General features: G+C 37.9%; 1 protein-coding gene across 3 annotated transcripts in view; it reads left to right on the forward strand.

Annotated features, from left to right (window-relative positions):
- UBE3D (ubiquitin protein ligase E3D) overlaps positions 1-26,148 on the forward strand; it is a 581,163-nt gene that overhangs the window by 447,045 nt on the left and 107,970 nt on the right. For 2 of the 3 annotated variants that reach the window (XR_014807534.1, XR_014807527.1), the window contains one exon: positions 5,336-9,044. The gene's annotated coding sequence lies outside the window, so the exon portion shown is untranslated. Of the gene's footprint in view, positions 1-5,335; positions 9,045-26,148 lie in introns of those variants that run through there. The other variant, XR_014807535.1, reaches the window with a different exon arrangement.

A 26,148-nucleotide genomic window follows, 5' to 3' on the forward strand; every position in this document is an offset into this window, starting at 1 on the left:
CTACCACTTTTCAAAAACTTGTGTCTTTCCTGGTTTTATCATGTGTTATTTTCTGGCTAGGAGGTACTTCCTTCCATATTTTCATTTGCCAAGTGAGACAGTTCTTTCCTTGTCCAACCTAGCTGTTGCTATGGAGAATCATCTTCTGATGACTCAGCCCCATCATTTCCTAAGCTAAGATCTTGGGCAGCACAGGCCATAAAATAATACAATGCCATCCTAGTGGTATGTGGGTGGTACCTTGTAGGTATGCATGCCCGCTAAGTCACGGGCTTCTCTTAACTCCAACTGTATTTCACAAGTATGCAAAATAGGGATTTCAGGTAAGTTTCTTTTTTTAGCTTTTTAAATTAAAGTATAGTGGATTTACAATGTCCTGCCAATTCCTGCTGTACAGCATAGTGACCGAGTCATACATATTTATATATTCTTTTTCTCATGCTATCTTCCATGATGTTCTATCCCAAGATATTGGATATAGTTCCCTGTTCTGATCAGTAGGATCTCATTGTCTATCCACTCTAAAGATAATAGTTTGCATTTATAACACCTAATTCTCAATCCATCCCACTCCCTTCTCCCTCCCCCCTGGAAACCACAAGTTTGTCCTCCATGTCTGTGAGTCTGTTGCTGTTTTGTAGATAGGTTCATTGGAACCATTTTAGGTTCCACATATAAGTGACATATGGTATTTGTCTTTCTCTGACTAACTTCACTTAGTATAAGAATCTCTAGTTGCATCCATGTTGCTGCAAATGCCATTATTTTGTTCTCTTATGGTTTTGTATAGTATTCCATTGCATATATCTACCATGTCTTCTTAATTCATTCATTTGTTGATGGACTTTTCAGTTGTTTCCATGGCTTGGCTATTGAGAATAGTGCTGCACTGAACATAGGGGTGCATGTCTTTTTGAATGGCACTGGGAAAACTGGACAGCTACATAGAAAAGAATGAAATTAGAAAGTTTTCTAACCATACACAAAAATAAACTCAAAATAGATTACAGACCTAAATGTAAGGCGAGAAACTATAAAACTCCTAGAGGAAAACATAGGCAAACCTCTTTGGCATAAATTGCAAAAACATCTTGTTTGATCCACCTCCTAGAATAATGACAATAAAAACAAAAATAAGCCAATGGAGCCTAATTAAACTCAAAAACTTTTGCACAGCAAAGGAAACCACTTAAAAATGACAACCCAAAGAATGGTAGAAAATCTTTGCAAATGATATAACTGACAAGGGCCTAATCTCCAAAATATACAACAACATACAACTCTACAACAAATAAACAACCCAATAGAAAAATGGGCAGAAGACCTAAATAGACATTTCCACAAAGAAAACATATGGATAATCAATAGGCATGTGAAAAGAAATAATTTCTTAATTATTAAAGAAATGCAAATTAAAACTACAATGAGGTATACCTCATACCAGTCAGAATGGCCATCATTAACAAGTCTATCAATAACAAATGCTGAAAAGGTTGTGGAGAAAAGGGAACCTTCCTTCACTACTGGTGGGAGTGAAAATTGGTTCAACCACTGTGGAAAACAGTATGGAGGTTCCTCAGAAAACTATAGAACTACCATATGATCCAGCAATCTTACCCCTAGGCATACATTCAGACGAAACTTTCATTCAAAAAGATACATGTACCTCCATATAAGTTTCTTTATAGCATCTTAGCACTGGACTCCAGTTTTCTTGAAGGGGATCTTGATGTTTCTTACTCTTGAGAGCTCTTGCTCTAGAGGATTATCACAACTTCTGGGTAGGGTCTTAATCTGCAAAACTTAACCCACGCATATTATACCTAACTTACCTTAGTATCTTTACTTGAAAGAATCATACTATAATCTACCCACAGGAGTGAATCACAATTCTGATTTCTGCCATGCCTCTCTGGACTTTAAAATTTTGATTTCTAGTTTTGTCTCTTTGGGACAAACTTTACAACCAAGTCAGTTTCTCTACCTACTGAGATCATCCTAGTTATTCTCTCAGTCTTGGCATTGAGAGTTGAGATCCCACCCTACCTCATTGCTTTATTCTAAAGCAACGTGCCAGGCACTTGGGATCAACAGAGAAAAACAAAACCCAGCAACCAAGCACAAAACCCTTTTTCCTCGTGGAGTTTTTGTTTACATGGCTTATTATCTTTTCAGACTGCTTTTCATTATTTATTTGCAAACCTATGAATTTGGAAAAGGGGTTATTCATTGTGATTAAGTTAAAGATCTTGAGTTGAGATCATCCTGGATTATCCGGGTAGTCCCTAAATCCAATAAAAATTGTCCTTATAATAGAGACAGAAGACACAGAGACCATGTGAAGATGGAAGTAGAGATGGGACTGATGTGCAACCCTAAACCAAAGAACACCTGGAGCCACCAGAGCTTCCTGGAAGAGGCAGGAAGGAGTCTCTCCTCAAGTCTTTGGAAGAGCGCAGCCCCTCTGACATCTGATTTAAGATTTCTGGCCTACAGAGCTGTGTAGAATAAATATCTGTGGTTTTAGGCCCCCAAGTTAGTGATGCTTTGTTATGGCAACCACAGAAACTAGAATATCCCCATGCTTTGCTGTTAAATATCACAGGGGGATATTTAACCAACCAACCATCCAGGGCTGGTTAAGATCTTCAGAGCTCATCAATACTAGAAAAGGTCACAGCCTCTACTTCTTCAGCCCCTGTGATGCCACCTATAATTTAATATAAAACCAATTCTAAAATGAAAAGCAAAGATATACATGCTGGAATTAATAGTTCCCTTTCAGCTTTTCTAATCATAAAATTCTGAAGAGTTCATAAAGTATGATGTGGTTTTGTGGTGGAGGGGGGAGACTGGCCTGCAGAACAGAAATAAAATACTATTCCACAGGCTTGTTGTAGGGATAAGGTGATACAGTGTATGACACTGCTACCTGGTGCCCTTCCCTTGGTAAATGTGCTTTTCTTTATTTTAGGACTGGGATGGGATGGGGTGGTGGCAAGGGTTTCATGAAGACTTAAGACAGGCTTTGTTTCTTGGGTCTCTCTACTGACTCAGTGGTTCTAAGTCTGTGAAGTAGAGACATGAGAAGTCATCCAGATCATTGGAATTAACAGCTCTACAGATCGATCACTGTTCAGACACCACCTACCACACAACTGGGACGCAGTGAATCTCACAGCATTTTGTCTCTGTGCTTTGTTTTTTCCATTCACCAGTTGAGATCATTCGTGCTTGTCTCACTGGGATGTTCCTAGAGTCACAAAGAAGATGTAGTTGGGCATGACTCCTAAGAAACAAATCATAAAATAATTTTCCTTTAGAGGATGAGAGGAGAGTAAGCAAGAACTTTCTCCTTAAGGTGTTTCCAGGATTGCCAGCAGCTGATTGAGTGGCTGTGAGCCATGCATGAGCCTTAGCTTTTCTCCTAAATGAGAGAGAAAATTACATAATTTCTTTGGGAGATTTTTCACACTGTCAATTATATCTTACCTCCTGGAGAGACCAGCCAGACAGACTCTAATTGACAACACGTAAAAGAAGCATCTTAAGTGCCCCTGGGTCATCCCCAGAGCTTTAGTCACTCATAATACTTCCTCAAGATTATAAAAACATCCCCTAAAATTATTTTACCTTTTTTTAATTGAAAGAATTCTTTGACCTCTCCCCAATAGCTGCTCCCTAGAAAATTCATTTTAGCTGAAACCATACTTTATCTTGGCCTTCCAAACAAGCTTGTTTCTATGCAAACAGGTTTCCTCATTCATTTGAAAATGAGAAGAATAATAGTAGGGTTTGGAGAAGCCAGAAAGCTATTTTCTGGATTGACTTCCAATCGAATTAGATCAAACCAACCAGGACTGTGATCGCTAACATGCATTCAGATGTCTGCCTCATCCCTAGGCAAAAGCTGTTCATTTTTTATGTATTCTAGCAAATTCTTGGTGTTCAACTTCTTGTATTTTTTTTTCTCCATAAATGTCAGGTAACTTTATTTAAAAAAAAATGGAATATGGTTGATGTGCAAAGTGTGGTAATTTCAGACATACAGAAAAGTAAATCAGTTATACATATATCAATTCCTTTTCAGGTTTTTTCCCATATAGGTTATTACACAGTATTGAGTAAATTTCCTGTTTTCTAAGTCAAGCATGAGCATGAGTTCTTAGTAGAATTTAGGATCTGGTAAGATGAGGCAGTATACTTGGTCATAGCCAGCTTCTGTTCTAATTGGTGCCTATGTTAGATATCTAGACTATCACCCTTGCTTAACAGCCATACCTTTTTGGGGAAATTTTGAAAAATGATTGATTGATTGTCTTTTTAGGGCTGCACCCATGGCAAATGTAAGTACCCAGGCTGGGAATCAGAGCTGTAGCTACCGGCCATCACTGTAGCCACAGCAACATGGGATTCAAGCTGTATCTGTGACCTACACCACAGCTCATGGCAATACCATATCCTTAACCCACTGAGTGGGGCCAGTGATCAAATTAGCATCCTCATGGATCCTGGTCAGGTTTTTTACTGCTGAGCCGTAAGAGGAACTCCCAATGATTTTATTTATAATAGCATAAAACTATTAAATTCTTGGGCATAAACTTGCCAAAATATATGAACGAGCTGTACCCTGAAAACTATAAAATATTGCTGAGAGATGTTTAAAAAAACTAAATTAGGAATTTCCCTTCTGATGCAGTGGGTTGAGGATCCAGCATTGCTGCAGCTGCAGTACAGGTCAGAGCTATGATGCAGGTTTGATCCCTGGTGTGGGAACTTCCACATGTCTTTTTTTGGGAACCAAAAAAAAAAAAAAAAAAAAAAAAAAAAAATTAATGAGATATACCTAATTCATGAGGTGAAGACTCAAGATTTAACAACCAGGCATTAACACTGATAGATAGAATAAATGGTTATACAGGTAAGTAATGTAATTTAGATAGTACCAACAGTGTTTGGAAGACATTTTATTTCCTATAATGTAATGAGTCGAGTCTCCATGTTTGGAAGGAATGGGAAAACTGATGGGCAATGTTAAGCCATAGGACTACTAGGTTTGTTTCTCCATCTAGTTTAAACGACCTTTGTTGGGAGGGGTGGTCTGCCATGAGCCTGAGCATCCCTGCACATTCTTGCTGGGTATGCATATGGGTGCAAGGCCCTCACCCCTCTTTACTATACCATATATGAGAGTTGTGCTTACAGCAAGCAACCTTGAGATGTTGGGTACTGTCTTCCCCAAGAGCAAGGCCAGGATTGCTTCTGCTTATACAAAAGGAGTGAACCCCCAAGATCAGCATTTCTGTCCTCTAAATGCAACACGTTTTGTTTGCAGCCATCCATCAGGAGCCCTTCGTGTTGCCCCTGTGTCTCACTGGGAGCGTGGGGACCTGAAGCAAGGGGCTGTGAGGCTCTGGCCACTGCTTTTGCTGTGAGTAATGAAGTCATTTGTTTCTGACCCCTGGGGTCTTGTGCATTTTGTCACCATCTGTGAAACAGGCACAGGCTCATCTGTTAGTTTATAAGCAGGGGAACGTCTCAAGACCCTACACTGTTCCTGACACTGTGGCTATATTTCTACTCATAAAATAGTGCCTACTATGGTTATATTATTTCAAATAATTAATGACCACGACCAGTATAGAATATTGGTTTTCAGTTCTAACTCTACTACTCAATGAGTGATCTTAAGGACATTTTTTATTCCTCTAGGACTCTGTTTCTTCACCTGTGAAATGAAAGGGTTCAACTAGATGAGTGGCTTTTCATCTGTGCTCTAAAGAGCCCATGCCTGGTCATTTCAAGGACTTTCTCACGAGTCCCTGGTTGGGGCTGTTGGATATAACTGGAGGCAGTAGTATTGTTGTGTTGACTGGCCTAGGTACCACCCCTCCCACCCACTCCCCCAGCAGAGCCACCAGCTGTGCAATGGTCCCTGTCCCTGCTCAGTGCCCTTTTCCATTTCCCTTAGTTGGCATTTCCTCTGGAGTTCTTTTCATATTTCCAAACTCTCATTTCCTACCTCCTGGGGGAAAAAGTGCAGATAATCAGACTGTTTTCCTCTCTGTCTCTTGGCCACTGGCTGCTTTCTGGACATGACTAAGGAACAAAAATAAGACAGGTTCTCTCAAATTCCTTAACTTAACTGCCATCCTATTAATCCTTCCAGGGTTTGACTCCCAGAAAGGCATGGGGTCCTTGTCTGCTTTCCAAGACCCTTCCCCTCCATTGCTGTGGAATATTTAGCTAAAGAAGAGGCAATAAATCTGTCTCCTGCTGGAGTGACCAGCTGTCCTGATTTGCTTGGTGCTGAGGGTATTCTTAGGACATGAGACTTTGATTTTTTTAAACCAGAATTGTCTTGGGCAAACCAGGTCAAGTTGGTTGTCCTACTAATCTTCTAGACCCAAACTTTATGGTATAAACTTATATAATGAGATCCTCAAAGATTGGAGTGTTTGAAGCTCAAAAGTTGACTTTTTTTCCCCCTGGAATTTGCTCAAATGAGCGTATCCCAAGGCAATAAATGTCCTTGACTAAATGGGAGAATGAAAAAGATAAGAAAACATAGTGGGAGATGTTGGCAAACATAAAAAGTATTATCCTCCTAAAACTATCTTTAATAACTTGTAGACTAAAATGGTTTTGTTATGATCCCTTTCTAATGAATTCCTAAGTAGTAAGGTGAAAACATTCATGAAAATGTACTTAGAGTAAAGGCTTAATATAGAAAAGAACAAAAGGAGAAAGACAGGGGCCTGGGGAGAATGGTCAAGGGCTGAAACTGCCTTAAGGAAGTGCTAGGATTCCATGTTAATGGAAATCTGCTGGTGAGTTTTAAACAAGTACATAACTTCTTATATCTGATCAGAGAGATTTCTAGATTAGATTTTGGAAGGATCTGGCTAGTATGTGGGGATGTATTGTTCTGGCTCAGATATTTGGATTTAAACAGAGACCTTTGCTTTCAAATCCCAAAGTAGCAGAACTGGGGGCCTCTGATAGTGTTTGCCCAGTATTTTCACTTAGGTGAGCACTTCTTTCTCCTATTCAAGTGAGCTGCCCCTTGCTTCATCAAAACCACTTAAATGTCAACTAGAGAGCTTGTTGCATTTGTCAGCTTCCACTGCCACTGAATTTCTGGCAATCTGAGGGTTTCTGAATTGAGTAGCCTCCTTTCTAAAGACTGAAGTTTTATGAATTTGATTTCATGATCGGCTGCACTAATTCACAAAGGTGTGCTACCATTGTGCAAGAAGAAATTATGCAAATAAGCACAGGATCATCCAAAAATTTTTTTTCTTTTTTGCTAGGTATGTATGTTGGGTTTGGGGACTTTTTGTGATTCTATAATCATTTACCAAAGAGAAAATTTTAGTAAGAGGCTCACAGAGGGGCTCCGTCAACAAGTGTTCACAGGCACATTAATAAATATGATTTAATACTGGAATGTGAAGGGGATGGTGAGTCAGACTAAAGTGCTTCTTAATTCTCTTCAGTTTCATTTAGACACAAGATTTAGGGGATTCCAGGAATGTGCTAATGTAGCAGGCTCTTGGCAACACTATGAAACTGTGAATCATCAAGTTCCTCTGAGGGTGTCACTGACTTCTCTCTCCACGTGGCGTTTAAAGCACACATGACAATTGTACATGGTTCTCTGATGTTTTGCATATTCAACAAGACTTGTCCAAAAGGAATTTCCCTTCTGCTGTTTGCATATCATGTTATTGTCATCTTACTAAAACGTGAAATGATTTAAGCTTTGCAGCTGTTACTGTTTTCGGTGGAACAGCTGCCCAGCACTTCAGGGACAATGCCAGGTGCACAAGGAGGCTATCTCTGCAAATGATGGTGACAAGTTGAGCACTAATCTGGTCAATTTGATCATTTCAGGCAACTAGTCTAAAGAACTCAGATCCAGGTCGTGTAAAGTCACTGCCATTGGCCAGGGCAGTACAGAAAATTGCTTCAGTTCCTTCACTTGATTTATGTCTTTTTGAGCTTAGCCTGAGTGATTGACTGAATAACCATATTCACAAGAGACTGATGTATAAACCTGAATGCCAATTTTGAAATTGACAGTGGGAACCAGAGTTCATGCCAATAGATTCTATCTTGGTAGGAAGACCTATGTGTGAAACCAAAGTCTATAATTAGAAGGTTTGCTTATAACATCCTGAGTGAGGAGAGTGAGTTCTTTCAGTCAGTAGTGGTCTCAGCTATGGGAATAAAACTGCCCAGCAATAGATCCCAGATTTGAATCCAGAAAATATATCCACAGATCTCCATAAGCATTAGAGCATGTGTTTAGATCATTTTTTATTTGTTTTAGTCTTGCTTCCAGAATCCTATTTAATATACCTTCATTGACTTGAGTGTTTACTAAATCTGCCTCCCAGATTCACTCATATTTATAAAATTCTGAATCATGTCTTCAAAAGGCAATCCCAATGAATAGAATTTTCCTCAGGCATTGAGGCTGTGAGTACTAAGGAGCCCTTTACTTCAGGTCTGGACACTAAGAACAGGTGGCATGAGGGTCTCAGAGTACAGTCAATAATAGACTCTGGAAGTTCAGTGGAGAGAGAAATCATTGTGGGCTAGGGTTATGGTGAGTACAGACATGACCTAGACCTTCAAAGCTGGCATTCTGAAATTCAGGAGAAGTTTGGAGACTGTGACTAAATCCATTTGTCTGGGACAAAACGTAATGCTGCAGAGAAATCCAGAGAAAGTTAGAAATGTATGTTAGGGCCAGATTCTTAAATGACAGGATAGTAAGTATGGATGTCTTTTAGCATGTACTGGGGACCCCAGAGAACTTCCTTAAGGAATGATATGATAGTCCAGAGCCTGAAAAAAAATTCTGAAGAGTTCCTGGGTGGTTCACTGGTTAACCAAGGATCTGTCATTGTCACTACAGTTACTCAGGTTGCTGCTGTGGCATGGGTTCAGCCCCTGGCCTGGGAACTTTCACATGCCATGGATGTGTACCCCTACCCAACCCCCCCACATAAAAACAAAACAAAACAAAACAAAAACACCTGAAGTCATTTAAGAGAAGGGAAGGATGGAGGACAGAGCAGAGAGAATAGAAAGGGAACTATAAAGTCTAGATGGAGAGGAAACTGAAATGGCCCAAACGGAGGCAGCAGAGACTGTAATGTTTCCCATTGCAGCTTTAACAAGTGAGCACAAACTTGTGGCTAAACCAACACAGACCTACTTTCATACAGTTCTGGAGGTCAGAAACTAAAATAAAGATGCAATGGAGTTCTCGTCATGGCTCAGTGGTTAATGAACCCTACTAGTGTCCATGAGGTGCGCTCCATCCCTGGCCTTGCTCAGTGGGTTAAGGATACAGCGTTGCCATGAGCTGTGGTATAGGTGACAGATGGTTCTTGGATCTAGCACTGCTGTGGCTGTGGTGTAGTTCTGGCTGCAGTAGCTCTGATTCGACCCCTGGCCTGGGAACCTCATATGTTCCCAGACAAATAAGAAAACAAGTAGACAAAATAATAATAATAATAATAATAATAAAGATGCAAGGGGGCTGTATTTCTTCTGGAAGATTTGGGGAGGATCCTGTTTCCTTGTCTTTTCTAGTTTCAAAAGACCATCTGCATCCCTAGCTCACAGTCTCTTTCTCCATCTTCAGAGCATCTCATTCCACCGTCTACTTCCTCTGTCCCCTCTCCTCCTCCTGCCTTTGTCTTCTTGCCACCCTCTTTTAAGGGCCCTTGTGATTATGCTGGGCCCACCTAGTTAACCCAGGTTTATCTGCCAAGTCTTCTCTACCAGCCATGTAAAGTCACATATTCACAGGTTCTGAGGATTGAAATATGGATATTTTGTGGGGAGGCACATTTTTCAGCCTGCCACAGAGACCTAGGAACATTCAAGTGTGGCTGTTATTGTGCACTGCTTCTGTCTCAGAGACACTGAACTTCAAAGAAGCACGATTACTTATATCCAAAATACACCTTCCTTTCACTTCCTTTTTCTCTTTCTTTTTCTTTCTTTCATTCATTCTTTCTTTCTTTCTTCCCTCCTTCCCTTCCTTCCTTCCTTTTTTCTTTTTTTGTGCCATACCCATGGCATATGGAGCTTCACAGATTAGGGATCCAGTTGGAGCTACAGCTACCGGCCTGTGCCACAGCCACAGCCATTCGGGATCTGAGCCATGTCTGCAACCTACACCACAGTTCACAGCAATGCCGGACCCTTAGCCCACTGAGCAAGGCCAGGGCTCAAACCTGCATCCTCGTGGATACTAGTTGGGTTCGTTAACCACTGAGCCTCTATAGGAAAAGGAAATTCTGCTTTTTCCTTTTTTTGATATTTGTAGTCCTCCTCTTTTCTTGGCCTAGGGTACCACTCCTCGACATGGGTGGCCTCAAATTTCAGTTCAAATGCTTCCGTCTTCTGATTCTTCCGCTATTCACCTCTCTTTCCTCTGACCCATGAATTGAGGAAGAAGTTTCTCTTTCCTTTATCCTCCATCTGTATTTTATATTGCTCATATATTTTTAAGCAAAAACCTTTTATTTTAAAATCATTTCAGACTTGCAACAAAAATACGAAATAGTACAAAGAATTCTGTTCACTGTTCCCTCAGCCTCCCCAAATCATAAGAACTTAAATAACCATAGCGTAATGATGAGAACCAGGAAATTAACACTGACCAATACCATGAGCTAATCTATAGACTTCATTGAGATTCCAACAATTGCCCCACTAATGGCCTTTATCTGGCAGAATTCTTTAATTTTCTCCAACCAAAGACAGCTCCCTAGTCTTTTGTTTTTCATGACCTTGATACTTTTGAAGAGTCTGAACAGTTATTTTGCAGATTTTTTTTTTCCTCTTGTCTCATGTTTTCTCATGATTTGATTCAGGGTATACATTTATGGCAAGAATGTCACAATAGTGATGTGCCCTTATTGCATCATTTCAGTGATGTCTCATTACTGGTCATATTTAATCACTAATTTAAAAAAAATGTCTGCTAGATATCTTAATACTCTTAACACATTCTCTCTCTCTGTGTGTGTATATATATATATGTATATATACACACATATATATATATACACATGATATATATATACTATATATTTTTGGCATAGCATTTAGGGCTGGAGAGGATCAAAGAAATGATTTGTCAATAATATTAAAAGTTACATGGTATCAGACAATATACACCAAGGGCTACATACCCTAGTTCACTTGCTTCTCATAATATCTCTGGATACACTTTATCAAGTCCATTTTATCTCTTGGGAAAGGACAAGCAACTACCTTGGCAAGGGAATACAACTTGCTCATTTTTTACACCACATAAAGCCTAGCACAGTGCTTTACATAAAGCATTGGGCCGTAAGTATTTAAGTTCACTTAAATTGAAATTAAATGGATGACAAAGTGTTTAGATTGTGTAACACCATATACATGAGGAAGGAGAAGGAATCCGGAGGAATTATGAAGTACTAAATTTGGGGAAGAGGAATGCATAAAGGTAATGGTTTATATTCAAAGGGCAAAGCTAAGAAACAAGATGAGGAGTTCCCACTGTGGTGCAGCAGGTTAAGGATCTGGCATTGTCTCTGCGGCAGCAGAGGTTCCATCCCCAGCCCAGTGCAGTGGGATAAGGATCCAGTGTTACTGCAGCTGTGGTGCAGGTCACAGCTGAGACTCGGATTCGATCCCTGGCTTGGGAACTTCCATATGCTGTGGGTGCAGCTGAAAAATAAAAATAAAACAGAAACAAAATGAAATTTTGTTATCCAGATGGATTAAGAGCAAAAACTTGGGGAGCACTCACATTTTGGGAATAATTGAAAGAAAAAAATCAGTAAAAATGAAAAGAGGTGAGATGTGGAAAAAGTGAAGCAGCAAGATAGTATCAGGTTATAACCAAGTTCAAGTCTAGAATGAAGAAAATTAAATGTGGATATGCATGGGGCCGTGATTAAAAGCCAATGGGTATTTTAGGGAAATGTGAAGAACAACATAACATTTTTTTAAGTTGTCAAATTGGGTTTTTTTTCCATTTAGCTAAGACACAATTATCCAAAGTAATGAAAGAGAAAAATATCAAGATAAGTCAGAAGAATGGGTAGCTCCAAATGCATAGACTTGACTCTAAAGCACATTGTATATGATTTCTGAGGCAGCACATTTCCTTTTCAATGTTTGCTAAATTTACATGAAGACTAGCTTTTATTTCTTAATACAAACCCTGCATGGTGGAAGGGAATGAGAATTGAAATCAGAAAAGGGGTCACATGTTTATGCTTGTGGGCTTATTGTGAATGTTAAGACTGCTTCATGCTATTCTAAAGGGAAAACTTTTCAGGCTTTATCTGTCTTCAGACTTCACAGTGAGGGAGATCAGATCATTAGACCAGAACTCAAATTTGATTTCTATTCTTGGCATCACGAGTAACCACGTACGGTAGCAGGGAAATTCCTTCAGACTCTTTGTGCCTCAGTTTTCCCACCTAAAAATGAACAGGTTGACTAGATCATCTCCATCATGTCCTCTAGACAGTTCTCTTGTAGGTGGGGCAGGGGGAATACTAGCTAAATAACTGGTTTGCATTTCAGACAAATTTTATTTATTAAGTTGTGATGTATAAGTGCTTCCTTAGAAAAAAAATCAAAGTGAGGGAGAGTCATAGCCCAAGCTATAGTGCTAACTATGGGATTAACAGTTACAGGAATAGCTTTTTATTTAAAACACGTTTGGCATTTTCATTTGTTTGGGGTTTTCCCAGTAGTCCTGAGGATGGCCCTTGCCAATTAGTTCTCGTTCCCAGAGTCCTGGATAAGCTGCTTCTGTGTGAGAGATCGGTCTGAAGAGCCCAAGACAGTCAGGTTTAAGAAGGATATTGAAGCTGCAGTGCCCAGCAATCCTTCAAAGAGGACAGATGGAGCCGGGTAGCTAAAGAGGGGAGGACCCTGACAAAAGAATGAAATTCATTTGGATGGGACCCCTGGAGATTGGACAGAGTTAAATAGTCTAACAGTAGGAGGCTTATTTTGCAGCCAGAAGTCATTCTCTTCTGCAAGGGTCCTTTATGCTGCGTAACATTCTTTCTTCCTCCATGGCAATCTCTGTTTGGAGTCTTCGCTTTTGCCTTTCCCCCTCCTCAACTTTTTCTCCACCCCCACCTTCTCTTTTCTCCCTCCATCTCTTCTTAGTGAGTCCTTTCATGATTAGATTAATTTGTTTACCCGGACGAGGGGCACAATGAGAGTTTGCATAATGCTCAGAGCAGGTTTCCTCTCTCAGAGCTGAAAACATTCAGCTCTCCTCTGCCTTGTGGAGGCTGTGAGCAACAAAAAATGACTCGTCCTAAAAAGAAAGGAAAGGTTCTGAGATTGTTTAAAATCCCAGCTAATCAAAATCCTGCTGAAATGAGGAGAGGGGAGTGTGTGTGAGAATGTGTGAGTGTATGTGTGTGTTGACCCACAGCCCCGAGGTATTGTCCTACACAGTCTCTGAAGTGGACTCATACAATAAGGCTCCACTGAGCTCTGGTGAGAATGGATGCCAAGGTGATGGAAGGTGGGAGGAAGCATTCAGAGACCCTGGTATAGCTGAGAGTTACCCTGAATTAGGGAGACAGCCTGAAAGACTGTATTTTTCAAATAGTACAATTTTGATACCACCAAGATAAGATTCCCAGGACCTGGAAGTCTGAAAACCTCAGTTCTCAACTGTTTAGTGTGTAGCCCTCCACAAGTGATTTTACCTTTCTGAGTCTTGATTTTCTAAAATAACATAGGCACATTCATATTTCCCACATTTTTTTGGGGGGGGAATAGTACAAAAGAGATCATCTTTGTACTAGTGCTTAGAGAGCTGTGTCATGTTAGATACACCTTTGAACATTCACTTGCCCATCTGTAAAATGGGAATAGTAATACTTAAAAGGATTTTGTGAGAATTTCATGAGGTAACAAAGGCAGGCGTATAAAAATGCTCAATACCTGTTTATTCCCTCCCTTCTGTTGGCGCTGTTTATCCAGAATGTTTGGGAAATTATAACTTAGATTGTATTACTGACTTTTGATACCAGCATAATAGTATAGTTGAGAATTTAAACTTGTTGAAAATCACAAAATGCCTTCCACAAAAAATTTTTGAAAAGGCATTTTTATGCTTTCCTGTATTTTAAATTATCAATTGGCCGTTGATATAGCTAATTTAGAGTTGACCCTATATACACAGATGATTAGCAGAAAAAAGTGTACAATTATAAGAGCTCATCACCTTACATTATAATAAACTGGTTCCCTGTGGGCCCTGACCAGTTAAATAGACCCTCTTTCTAATGCTGGAGCAGGGCCTCCAAGGCTCCAATTGTGACACACCATACATTAAACTTTGTATTGCTGGACCTTAGAGAGTTTGTGGGACCTGAGATAGAGCCTGAGGGGGAAACAGGAAGTCTTTGAAGGGACTTGGGGCAGTGACTCTTTACAAAGTTTTTGATATTTTATTTTTATTTATTTATTTATTTATTTATTTGGCTTTTTGCTATTTCTTTGGGCTGCTCCCACAGCATATGGAGGTTCCCAGGCTAGGGGTCCAATCGGAGCTGTAGCCACTGGCCTACGCCAGAGCCACAGGAACGCGGGATCCGAGCCGCGTCTGCAACCTACACCACAGCTCATGGCAACGCCGGATCGTTAACCCACTGAGCAAGGGCAGGGACCGAACCCGCAACCTCATGGTTCCTAGTCGGATTCGTTAACCACTGCGCCACGACGGGAACTCCAGTTTTTGATATTTTAAAAAGTAGAACCAGTATAGACAAATTGAATATACCTGCTCATCTAGAACTCAAGAACAACATGCAAACAAACAAATACAAATGTCAAAAAAACCAACCAAACAAACAAAAAAAAGGAGTTCCTGTCGTTGCTCAGTGGTTAACGAATCTGACTAGCATCCATGACGATGCAGGTTAAGGATCCTGTGTTGCTGTGGCGTAGGCTGGCAGCTATAGCTCCAATTTGACCCCTAGCCTGGGAAGCTCCATATGCATTGGGTGCAGCCCTAAAAAAGAAAAAAAACAAAAGAACAAAAAACCCCACAAATGTCCTTAAATCACCCATTTCCACTCCGTCTAACCACAAACACCAAGTCTCAATCCACTGTAATATTGATTGGCAAGTTTCTAAATGGACTTTGAAGTCACTGAAACTTTGTCTTTGGTAAGCCAAGAGAATAGGGGCAAAAATGGAGAAACTCCTTAGATGGGATCCGGAATAAGCGAGGAACCAAGTGGTTTGTGCTGAAAAACACGTACCTTACCCTTGATGCTTTTCTACTAATTAGGAATCAATTTCCATAAGTAGGGCTGTGGTGCCGGAGCCCAAAAATCATTCTACTTTAGAAGGATTTATTTAGTTAATTATGCTCAGAACCTGGGAGCTTGATTGGGGTCAGGACATGAGGAGGAAAAAAGAGATGATTTTGAAGGGTGGTTTACTTTAAGAGAGGGTCTGCATGAGGGCATTTGGACATCCGCGAAGTACTCCTGAAGTTAGGAGTCATGAAGGAAGGAGTTCCCAGAAGGAGGAGGCATCAAATCCTTCTCCCTGGTGGCTAAACCTTTCCACACAAACCATGCTTTGGGCATGTATAGTATCAGATGTTAACACAGGCTCCAGGATGAGAAAGTGACTGGTTACACACATGGCAGTTCTTGATGAACCCATAGCTGTGCTGGGCAGTGCTGTCTGCAAACACAGAAGAAATAATGGAGTTAAAGGTAACCGCGTGATATTTTCCTTTAATTGCAAAGATAGTCATGAACTCAACTCTGACATTTAATGGGCAGGGATGTGGGGGAAAGTCACTTGAAGGGAAGGCAGGCTAAGAGAGAAAGTTGACAGAATCACGGAGAGTCCTACATAGAGTTCCAACAGAGAATCTCCTGGAAGATGGTCAATAGTATTTCATCATCACTAATTCCTGTACCACTATGATGCCTCACTTGGAGGGCAGGCTCCTGTGAAGAAAATCAGCTCAACAAGAGACAGCTGCCAGGGTGATAGCTCCAGGCACAAAGCTTCCAGCTCAAGTCCTAAGTAAATATAGTGGTTTAATTTTGCAACTGAAGTAAACTCATTAATAATAATGTTTATACTTTTGATGTTCTTTTATGCTATCTTCTTTATCTAGAAATCCTAAAAAAAGGGATATTTTGGTTAATGGATTTTTTTTAAGGGATCACCTTTTGTACTATGTATTGAGAGCAACAGTTATAATAAGAATTGAAATGTAGGAGTTCCCTGGTGGCTCAATGGGTTAAGGATCTGGCCTCGTCGCTGTTGTGACTCGGGTTGCAGTTGTACAGGTTCAATCACTTCCACATGCCACAGGCACAGCCAAAAAATTTTTTAAAAATATAAGAGAATCGAAATGTGGTAAAATATACCTAACATTCCAGTAGCTCTTTTATGATTGAATAAGCCCTGGTGAGACAGGTAGTGTTGTAGTTGGGACAGAGATGATTTGAGCTGCAGCACTTGGAGCTCTGTAGGTCTCTCCCATATTTATGAGATGCATGACAAATGAGGCAAAATTTTATGGACCTCACACGTGTTTGTGGAAATAAAAAAGAAAGGAAACCATCGTAAACATTTTGAATCACTGTTGTCCACCTGAAACTAGTATTGTAAACTGACTATACCTCAAGTTTAAAAAAAACATTTGTATTGATAGGCTTAAAAGTGATCTATTAAGTCTGAGGAGAAGTTTGGGCATGCGTGGGTATGAAACAATTTGAGACTTGTTACTGGTCTATTGTTATGATGTGCTTTTCTTCCTCTTTAATTATTCCCAGTAAAAATATTGAACACCATTGGAAATGGTGTAAAAGGTCAGGGAAGTAGTCCTGTAAAGACTGACACTAAACATCATATACATTATATTAATAAAAATCATATACATTGTATATTATATAACTTACTACATATTATATAATATATAGATATTAATAAGGTTATTAATGTATTATATATCATTAAATGATATTTTCTCATAGGCCAAGCCTACTGTTTGAAGTATAATTTTTCACACCTATAATGATAGTTTCCCACAAAGATTTAAAAAAAAAATTATTCTATATGCTTCTGTTTATCCAAAGGTTTAGAATGTTTCTTCAGATGTCTTAAGAATAGCTTTAGAATATGATGGAAGATAATGTGAGAAAAAGAATGTATATGTATGTATGACTGGGTCACTTTGCTATACAACAGAAATTGGCACAACATTGTAAATCAACTATATTTTAATAAAAAATAAAAAACATGTAAAAAAAGAATAGCTTTAATCTAAGGGACACCTTTTTGATCCATATTTACCCTTTAGATTTCCTTTGCCAGCTTGAGATACAATAATTTTTTAAAAGGGTGGAAAATATGTATGTTGAAGACAGAAGAAAATCCGTATTTATTAATATTCTGTTTTGGCCTGAAACAGAATGCATTAAGAAACAGAATTAATGTTTCTTACACTTGGATAAATGAAGGAAGGTTTTCATATGATCATATCCCGGAAAACAGTCACCTCCCTATTTTCTTCTCTCTTGCTTCTTCCGTTAAGGGGAGAAGGCTGTTCTTGCAGCTTAGACCTTTATCTTTCCACAGCTGCCCTGCAAGTTTAATTCTCTGCTCCCAACCCTTTTCTCTCTGCTCAGCAGCTCCTCTCTACCTGACACTTAGATGTATCAAACTTAGATGTTTTTTTCTCTCTTTGCAAGTTAAACATGGAAGAGACAAAAATAGAAGCACTCATTAATCGATGTAAGAAAAACATGTCAGGGTAAGAGAATGAAGTTACCGTTATAAGGGCAAGCACAGTGTTGATTTTTACCAAGTTGACCCAAGAACATCCTTTGTTAAATAGCTACAATGTAGGTCACAGTTTAGATCATGCAAATATTATGACTTATTTGACTTATAAATTTATTATTAATGAATGATAATATCAGCAATAAACTTGAACTAGATTCAGCTGCTTCATTTGGCAATTTAATGTTAATAAGCTCTATGTTTAGATAAATAGAAAAAAAAAGGCAATAAAAACAATTTGCCAAAGGGCCTGTTTCCCACTCGATAGGATAGTTTTCTTAATTTGTTTTCTCTGCCTTTACTTATTTTCTCATTTATTACAACAGTTTTTGGTTCTGGAGTAAACAAGTTTACACATAAAATTGTAATTAAATTTTTCCTCAAGTTCAGTCACCAAAGAGCTGGGCTTAGAGGCAAAGCAAATGTTTAGTAGTATAACAAGTGGGAATCTTCCTATTTATTCAGAAGAATGCAATACATCTGACCTGCAAAATCTGAAATGGGAGAAAATGTAGCCTTACTAAAGTATGTCTCATAGATGAGTAAGTATAACAGAGAATATATTTTCTTTTTAGTGGTGTCTGGAGTAATTTTTTGAGATATTAAGCCTGTAATTTTTTTCTCTGTATCTTTTATTCTTTTTCTCTTGCTCAATTCCTAGAAGGCAGTAAAACCTCTGTACTGCCTTGCTTGTAGGAAGGATTATGTCACAGGGTGGAAGAAAAATTGCTTATAGAACACTTATCTTATCTGAAATAACAACATGGGGCTAGCTCGGACAATGGGAGTCTCAGTAATAACCACAGTGGCTGTGATAGCAGAGGGCTCGCTACAATGCGTTTGACCTTGATAAGCCTCCAGGACCTTTAGAGGGCACTAGGCTGGGGAAGAGTCCGAACATGTGAATTTAAATTTCCTACCAGTTTGGCAGGATGACACTTGTTAATAGAATTAATGTTATTTATTCATTTGGTGGTTGTTTATGTTGTAATTACTATTTTTTTAAACTCTAGGGCACCAAATAGGACTAATCCTAATCTTTGATTCATGACATATTGCTATCATTGATTCCTCATAGCTTTCATTTGTTTTCTATTCTGTATTCATTCACAATATGATGAAATTAGCTGAATCTATTGCCAAGTTCAAGAACTGAAATCTAATATATACCTATGTGCTCCTCCCTATTCCATTTTTTTGTTTGCCATTGGATTGGCCATTATTTTGAATTTTATATTTCTACTTACCCTTCCTTAAAAATAAAGTATCGTGTGCATCTATTGTCCTAAAAATGCTTTTAGTTTTGCTTCTTTCTGATTTTTATAAAAAGAACATCATAATATATGTATCTTCTGGAAGTTGCTTCTTCCACTCATCACCATAAGATTTGTACATGGGTTACATGTTCATTAATTTTCATTGCTATTTAATATTTCTGTGATGCTGCTGCAGTTTTTTTTTTTTTTTCTCCAAATGCCTATCAATGGGCTTCTGGGCTCTTTCTAGATTTGTGCTATCAATAACAATCCTATTAGTTGCTTTCTAGTACATATTTGCTAAACTTCTCTTGGGTCAATATCTAGGAGTGGAATTGCTGGTTAATTGAATGAGCAAATATTCAACTGAAAAAAATAATGGTAAATTGTTTTTTAAGGTTATTATTCTAGGTTATATCCTATTAACAAAACATAAGGGCTAATTTATAATCTCTGCAGTACTTAATTTTTTTCCACTGAATGAACATAAAATAACTTTTCTGCTCCCCTTTTACATTTCCCTGATTACTAGTTAATTGAGCTTCACCTCATATGCCTTTTAGTGAAATATACTTTGTTTTGTGAGATGTCTAGTCAGGTATTTGCACATTGTTGATTTCTTTTTTGTATTTTTATTGTTGAGTTTTACTTGTAAATATCAAATTTTCATCCTTTCTTTCCTATCAAGTATTTTTTCATGGCTTAAGATATCACATTGTACCATAAAGCTAGAAAGATATTCACCTGTATTCTTAAAATTCCAAACTATTTATTTAAAAAACACATCACTTTATTCAGCATTATATAGGAGTTTCTATGGAAGAAGAAGAAATGAATTAAAAGTAAGGGTAAAGGAAAAACATTCCTATCACTTTCAGATGATCTGATTGTCTACTTGAAATCCCCCTAAATTGAATAACTAAATTATAATAGTAGGGGAGTTGAACAAGGCAACTAAACATAACATCAACACAAAAGTTCATTACACTTCTATAAGCCAGAAACAAACAACTGGAATAATAACTATGAAAGACTTTATTTTCAATGACAATTAAAAATATATGGTACAATATTTAAGAATAAATCTAATAGAAGTGCAAAACTTGTACATAAAAAACTAGAAGACATTTTTGAAGGATACTAAAAAAAAAAGATTAGTGGTAGAGAAATATCCTATGTTAATCATGGGAAGATGTCATAAAGACCTTACTTCTTCCTACACAGATCTATAGATTTAATGTGACTACAGTTAGCATCCCAGAAGGATTCTCTTTGTAACTCAATAAAGGTCCACATATAACCAAACAACTTTAAAACATAAAAACACGAAGAAGGAGTGGATCTTACAAGTATACAGGCTTCTGAAGCTGTAGTAATTGAGATATATTTCACACAGGAGAGATAAATTGATGGATGAAAGAGAGTATAGAGTTCAACACAAGGTCCATGCATTTATGGAACTTTGATGTTTGATAGAAGTGGCATGGAAAATCACTTGGGAAAGGAGATATTATTCAATAGTTACAGCTGAAAAAGTTGGTTATCTACATGGAAAAAGCATGAAAATTAATCTCTACCTCACATCATGCATGAAACAACTCTATGGATTAAGGATTTAAATGGAAAAGGGAGAAACTTTCAGTAGAGCTAATTTATCTTCAAGGAAGTAAAGTAATGTAACATTTCTTCATCCCTAAATTTCAGTATCATTATTCATGCCTGGTTTACTTTCAGTATTGAGCCCATAGTTATTATAGGGCACAGATTTTAGAGAATTTCCCTTAGAATAAAATTCTCAAGTTTCTGTTTCCTTTTCTAAAATGATGTCCACCTTTTCTCTATTGCTTTTCCTTTTCCAATCCCAGTGATCATCAGAAGAGAAAATCCTGTTAGGTATTAATGTCTTTGACTCTAGCAAATTCTTTAAGTAAAGAGGGATATATCTAGATAAGATAAGAAATGTTGGAGCAGCACAGTGGAAAGCAAGAGTCAGCAAATATTAGAAATTTTGATTTCCGAATATATGCATTAACAGTTCTTATGTGTGGCAGATACTGTTAGCCAACTCCCTCAACACTCATTCCAATTTCTTTTCACTTACCTTCTTCCATTTTGGAAGCTCTAAAGCTAAATGCTTATTTTTTTTCAGACACCATTTTAACTAGAGAAGGCCATGTGACTCAGTTGTGGCCATTGAGACACACGTGTTCACATCTATTGGTGCTGTCACTTCTGTTTCTGTCTTTCTGCTGCCTGCAACATAGAAGCCATCCCAGAACTGTAGCTGCTATTAGGAAGAATGACAGAGCAGAAAAGCAAGGGTCCTGACTTCTTGATGGTATCCTTGAGGTCCTATCCAAGCCCTACACCTACTGACAACTTTTTCTTACGTAAGTGAAAGAAACCTATTTCTACTAAGTCAACATTTTTGGACTTTCTAATATGCACCATGGAATGCAATCCTACCAACACTACAAAGAATCCTTACTTTTTCACAGGTGTGTATCTGAATACAGTGATAAATATTCATTCATAGAAATGTATGCACCTTTATTACACCTCTTTCAGAATTTAACAGTTCTGGTGGACAAAGCCTAAATAGAGGAATCAAATCATATAATGAATACATTTTATCGTATAGGTATAAATAGACTTATATTCCTCAAGAAAAAATAATTTTATACATTCTTGAACTTTCACAAAAATTGATCATGAGCTTGACCACAAAAAAAATGTTAATCTTTAAAATGATATTGTCAGTTTTTTATGGGTCATATATTTGGCCATAAGCCTACCATACTTAAAATAAATAGTAAATGGGTAAGTAGAAATTCTGACTACCTAGAAACATACTTCTAGACATATTATGTTGGGTCAGTGAGGAAATGAAAAAAAGCAATTACATGCTGTCTGGGAAGCAAAGAAAATAAGAATACTTTATCCCCAAATCTCTGAAACACAGCAAAAGCTGCACTCAGGAGAAAATCAATAGTCTTAAATGCCCTCAATATTGAAGAAAAATAGAAAATAAAGGAACTAAGAATTCATCTTAAGAAATTAGAAAAGGGATACTGACAGAAACCAAAAGGAAATAGAAGAAATTTTAAAAGATGGACTGGATTTAATTAAGTAAAAAAAAAAAAAAAAACTCTATAGAAAGAGGAAAAATAAAGAATGGTTTTTAGAAAAGATCAATAAAACAGATATGCCTGATTATAAAAAGAACAGATTAAAAATGAGAAAGTAGACATAAGCACAGCTATAGAAGACATTAAAAGAATTATAGAAGACTGCACATATATTTTGACAACAAATTTGGAGACCTGGAGGATATGGATGATTTTCTAGCAAAAGATAAAATACAAAATTTGACCTAAGAAGATGTAAGATCCTTGAATAGACCAATTACCAAAGACAAGATTGAAAAGGTGAATAAAGATGTACCACTCAAGCAGACACCCGGGCCAGATAGATTCTCAGCCAAGTTTTATGTAACCTTTAAAGAAAAGTTTATTCCAAGTTATTTAAACTATTTCAAGTCATAGAAGAAGATAGAAACCTTCCAAAGTTATTTTATAAATCTCACAAACTTCATGACAAAGCTTTATCGATTACCAATATATTACCCAATAGAAAATAAAACCCATTTATTAACATATGCAAACATTCAAAATTAAATATTGGCAAATAGAACATATCAAAAGAATAATACATTATTACTAAGAGGAAAACTCAGAAATTCAAAAGTGGTTTAGTATCAGTATAATGTATTATGGCATCAATAAATTTAAGAAAAAGAACACGTGATTATATAAACAGGTGCTAAAAGATATTTAATGAAGCAGGTTTTCCCAATAAACACTTTGTGAAGCCAGAAAAGAAACTGCTTAAAAGTAATACTAAGTTGTATAATATACCTATAGCAAATACCACTCTAAACAGCAAAACCCTAAAACTTTCAATTAAATCAAGAAAAAAATCATTTGTACTGTGTTTACATGCACAAGGATGGTTCTAGGCACTTTTCATATAATAATTCTCACAAAAATCATATGTAATAGATATTTTTACAATCCCTATGGTAAAATATGGGGAAACTGAGGCATGGAGAGGCTAAATAACTTGCCCAAGAACACACAAACAGCAGGCAGTGATCTTGGGATTCAAAGTCGTGAGGTTGTGCTCTAGAGACCATGTTCTTAACAGTATGCTGTAGAGTCTTTGTAACTTACTAGAGATTCTGTTTTCATTGTTACTAAACATTTTTTGGAGTAGTAGAAACTGTAGCACAATGAGAAAATGACAGAAATAGTAATGTTGAAAAAGAAAAGATGAATGGACATTTTGCAGATTGCATTTCTTGAAAATTAAAGTACCTAATAAAATAACACAAATGTTAACAAGGAAATTTGATAAGGTAGCTGGACAAAAAAAATTGTTTTCCTCTACTTTTGCAATAAAGACCTAAAAATGGAAATGGGGGGAAACATTTCACTTAAAACAGTCATACACGTGTACATACACACATATTCACATGAAGGAAACAATGTTAAAATTTGGCAAAAATTCGATGAGAAAATCACAAGACATGTAACTATAGACATATGAAAAGATATACAAAGAAGTTTTGAACAAATGGAAGAGATATTTAATATTTCAATTCTCCACTATTAATATGTAATTTTAATGAAATTCCAATAATGCAATTTTCCAGGCATTAAGTAAAATCATTTAAGGGTGCAGAAGAAGAAGAACTCAAAATAGCTAAAAAATGTATGAAATGAATGATGGGGAAACTTCTTTACCAGGTAGTCACTATACCGTAGTAAATATTAGTATAGGGAGAGACAAATAATTTGAAATCTCAGAGTATATGAGAATTTTACATTTTATGAGTAGGAATTCAGTTCAGTGGGAAAAGACTGGGTTATTTACTAAATGGTAGTGACACAGTTACCTATTCAACCGAAGTGGAAAATATAGGGTTGTCTTTAACCAGCCTGTTTTTCAGGTGGTAGACTAGCCAGGCCAGTGGCAATAGCCCAAGCATTGGTAAAAATAGAACAAAAGAGATTTTGGCTCAAGCTATGAGAATGGCCTTGAGTTCTACCTTTTAGTAGAGCAACCATGTCCATTTTCAGTTTGCATATCTGGTGTCGAAGTTGAAAAATTATGCAGCCCAGCAGACACTATTAGGTTTCAGTTTAGCCAAACCATTAGTGAACTTGGCCCAGGTACTCAGGTGAACCTCAGGGAATTTGGAAACCCAGTGAGCTAGAGGTTTCCTTTAGGTGGTAGAATGAGGAAAAATTTTCCCCCAGAGAAAAAACTGTCTTTTTTTTTTTTTTTTTTTTTCAATGTAAAGCTGAGATGTCACTTGGTCTGTTCCAGCTGTGCTCTTGAATATACCATTTCCCTGCAATAATCAAGGCATATTAGGCCCTCCCCATGTTCAATGAGTATGCATTGATCCCCCCAAAATGGGAATATTGAGCCCTTGAGACTTATGAGGCCTCCGTGTGTCAGGTGTTCAGTTGCAACAAGGGCTCAGCAACAAGCCACACTGTTCCCAGTAGCCCTGTCATGCAGAAAACAAGTTAAAACTACAACGGGCACCTTTGGGTGTTGACTGCCTCTCTTTACCAGAGGCTAATTGGAAAAATCATCCATCACAGTGACTTAGAGCTCAAAAGGGCTGTTAGGTCTGTGGGGCCCCAAAGATTGACAACCTGCTGTCAACCTTGTTGGTCAGCTTCCAAGGCCAACTATTGTTTTGGGCACTCACTCAAAAGATGCTAATTTGTGAGTTAGTGGATAGAAACCCAAGCAGAATGCTTGAGTGAGGCACATACTCTATTCAAGACCAAATTAGACATAGTTTGTTCTTTTTGGTGGTGGGTGGGCAGAGAGGAGTTTTTCCTCGATTGCCAAAGGGATTGAACATTGTGATTCCACCCACATAGTCCCAAGAAACTTTATTAAGAAAGCAGACTCCTGAATTTCATCAGGGTTTATCAGCAACCCTGATGGCTGCAGTGTGATAAATGCTGTTAGAGAAACTAAAATCAAGTCTTCTCATTTCTCAACCACAAGATATTAGTGAAAGCTTTGGGCATCAGTCAGTAGGAGTCCTGACTCACACACTGGTGGCAAATGCTAGGGGAATGTAGGTCCTCCTTGGGGAATATTGCAACTGTGTATTAGAGGGTTTGCTACATGAATTGATTTTGGTCCTAGGATGCCAGTGAGCTAGAAAAAAAAGTATTGAAAGTGTTACCAGTGTCTAAGACAATAAGACAGTGGCTTTATAGTAACAATGTCAAGGTTCTGGGAACAATTGAATTCAGTAAATCTTAGACTCTTATTAGCCATTTTCACTGGCCATCAGGGGCTGTTAAATAGAGATACTGCACCTCCTGCTAACCCACTACCTTTAAGTCAAGGCCTCAAGGCTCTGGCTTCCCTTTTTCCTCCTGGCTTATTATGTTCTTTCTGTTGGATCACCTAGGAGGGGATGGGGAGATGATTTGAGGAGCAATTTACAAGTTCCTTTATCACTTCTCTCCAAGTCATGCTTCCAGATTCCCCATTAGACTTCCTCCTGGCATTTATGTGGTAGGAGAGCATATAACATCTTAATTCTCACCTTAACTCTGGCTAAGAGTTTGTCTATACATACAAATGTAGAAGAACTATCAAGAGTACATTGAATTGGCTCAAGTTTCCCAGAGGTGTCACAAAGTATTGTCTTCCCCACTGTGAGTCACATTTCTGCCCCATGTCAAGTAGCAATGTGACACCATTTCTGCTGTGAGGACACTTTTGATTTAGCAGCCACTAGCTGTTTTCTGGCTATGGCTGTGGGTGTTGTGTACCCTTTGGTGACTTAGGCTTGACTCCTGCACCAATACCTTTTTAAAAAGCAATCCACTTTAATCTGGGTCAGTTGCTTCCCCGTTATCATGATAACATCTCAAGTTTTTACCCTGTTTTTAACATAAGGGCTGGGGACATT

This window comes from Sus scrofa, chromosome 1 (assembly GCF_054392235.1).
Source record: "Sus scrofa isolate SSC_HxYL_T2T_F1_AM1 chromosome 1, Sscrofa_HxYL_maternal_Yorkshire_Landrace_v2.0, whole genome shotgun sequence".
In the NCBI taxonomy this organism is placed as follows: Eukaryota; Metazoa; Chordata; class Mammalia; order Artiodactyla; family Suidae; genus Sus; species Sus scrofa.